Genomic DNA, 2089 nt, shown 5'->3' with positions numbered 1-2089 from the left:
CCAGGTACCAGGATGATTCTTCAGATCCTCGTGACCTCACGCTAGTCGTAGCAATACAAACAAACATGGTATAGACAAAATTAACATCACACCAAACATAAGAACATACAACATAATAATAATCTACGCGTTGCTACAAAATCGTGGGAACGAGAACCACTAAAATCGGAGTCACGGTTAAGGAGTTATGATTTTATAGAGGATTTATGTGATTAAAATGTTAAACTATATTATAAATTGGTTAATATAAATCATATAAGAGGTTATTCTATAAATAATTACATCAACTTAATGATATTCTAGTAGATTATAATGATAAGTTATAAATTGACCATAGATTATATTCTAGTAGATTATAATGATAAGTAGTAGGGGAAATTTGGATCCATACCATTAAAAGATCACCACTTTGGATCCATACCATTACTATCTCACTTACATGTGGGTCCACATGAGTCAATGACATGTGGGGTCCATGGTATATATCTAAAGTTTGGATCTTTTAATGGTATAGATCCAATTGTTCCGTAGTAGTTTAACGAGACTAACCAACATAAGTTAAATAAAGACCTAATTATAAAAGAATAAGACATGATATAATAAATGTTGCTATTGCATAGTAAATATTCATACGAGACTAACACAACTTGAATGGATCAAATCAGAGTTAAAATGGATGAGTTATGAATTTCTTAAGGTTTTATATATTTGATATAAGATTAATTAGGAAATAAATTTTAAAGTGGCTTTCATGTCAAATCAGTGGTACTATGTGATAAACAATAATATTAGAAAATTATAGAAACTGAAATGGATTAATTTTGACTCAATATGAATTTTGTATGAATTAAACAAATTCTAGCTATTATTGTCATCTTAAAATCTATTTTTAAATCCATTTATCTAATTTTCTAACTCCCAGGACTGGGTGCATGAATCCAGAAATCCGCAGGGGCCCTAGTGTGAGAATCTCTAAGACACAGAGCATTAGCCGCCTGGACTGTGGGCTGAATTTCATTTCCTCCGAGGGCTCTTATGTAAAGATGGCTAGCCGAAAGGGTATCGGACAACGAGCACCGTCAGATCAGAAACTGGCGGTGTAAATTAGATTATCTCTTCATGAACCGGTACGCGATGATAACCGTTTGATCCGGGATCCATGTACCGCAACACTCCACGCCCATATCTAACCCAAACCATTGGATAGACAATCAATGGTCGAAATTAAGCCCCCGAATCGGTATCCCCACGATCGAATCGTATCCCTTCAATTCCGATCCGATGGCCCAGGCTCCTTACAACACGAACTAATCTTACGCGCTCGTCAAAGATCGGACAGCCCATACGCCGTCTTCCACCCCACGCCAGTGCGCAAGCGGCGGAACGCGCGCTTACCGCGGCGGCGGCCATACTGGGCACGCCCATACACCGCATTAGTGCAACAAACCCCGATCTAAAGAGAACTAATCGTAGCAGGGGCCCTGGTGAGCGCGAAAGGGAAAATTTAACGGTAATTTGAGAAGTGAGGAGTCCTGACCATGGCACCGATGCGGCCCGGAGCTGCCCGCAGAGCTCCGGTGAGCAGTCCCAACCATCTAGTGCGCCCGTAGATGCATTAACAAGACTCGGTGCAACCCTACGAAGCACCCCAACCAGATATTGCCCCCCGATTGCGGCTGCCGGTGGGTTTCCTGGTGGCGGCGGAAAAATCCCCACCACGACACGGCGCGGTGGCGCGGTGGTTCCGGTAACCGAGCGCACGCGAGCGAGAACGAGGAGAGAGGAGGTCGCGAGGGCCCGGTGAGTTAAATAGTGACGACGGGGGTCTAATCGGGCGGTTGCAACAGCCCGGGATTCACGGCCGGTGGCGCAGTACCGCCGCCATGCGCGGAAATCCGATCGCGGAGCGCGCAAAGAGGGGGATGAAGACCCTGACGGACAGGACCCAATGACAGTGTCACAGTGGAAAAGAGAAGGGGGGAAGTGGGCTGTGCGGAATACAAGTGGAGATGGGCCTCGCGCGGATGGAAAAACAGAAATGGGCCGAGTGGGAGAGAAGGTTGGCCCAAGCGCATGCAAGTCCTATTTT

At 44.6% G+C, this 2089-nt stretch overlaps 1 long non-coding RNA gene across 1 annotated transcript; it reads right to left on the bottom strand.

Annotated features, from left to right (window-relative positions):
- Positions 1–880: 880 nt before the first annotated feature.
- LOC103637994 (uncharacterized) lies at positions 881–1773 on the bottom strand. The gene has a single exon (NR_158207.1). It is a non-coding gene; the product is annotated as an uncharacterized lncRNA (long non-coding RNA).
- Between the last annotated feature and the right edge of the window lie 316 nt (positions 1774–2089).

Source organism: Zea mays, chromosome 1 (assembly GCF_902167145.1).
Source record: "Zea mays cultivar B73 chromosome 1, Zm-B73-REFERENCE-NAM-5.0, whole genome shotgun sequence".
Classification (NCBI taxonomy): Eukaryota; Viridiplantae; Streptophyta; class Magnoliopsida; order Poales; family Poaceae; genus Zea; species Zea mays.
The sequence above is the reverse complement of the archived record's forward strand: the minus strand, read 5'-3'. Positions and strand labels throughout refer to the sequence as shown.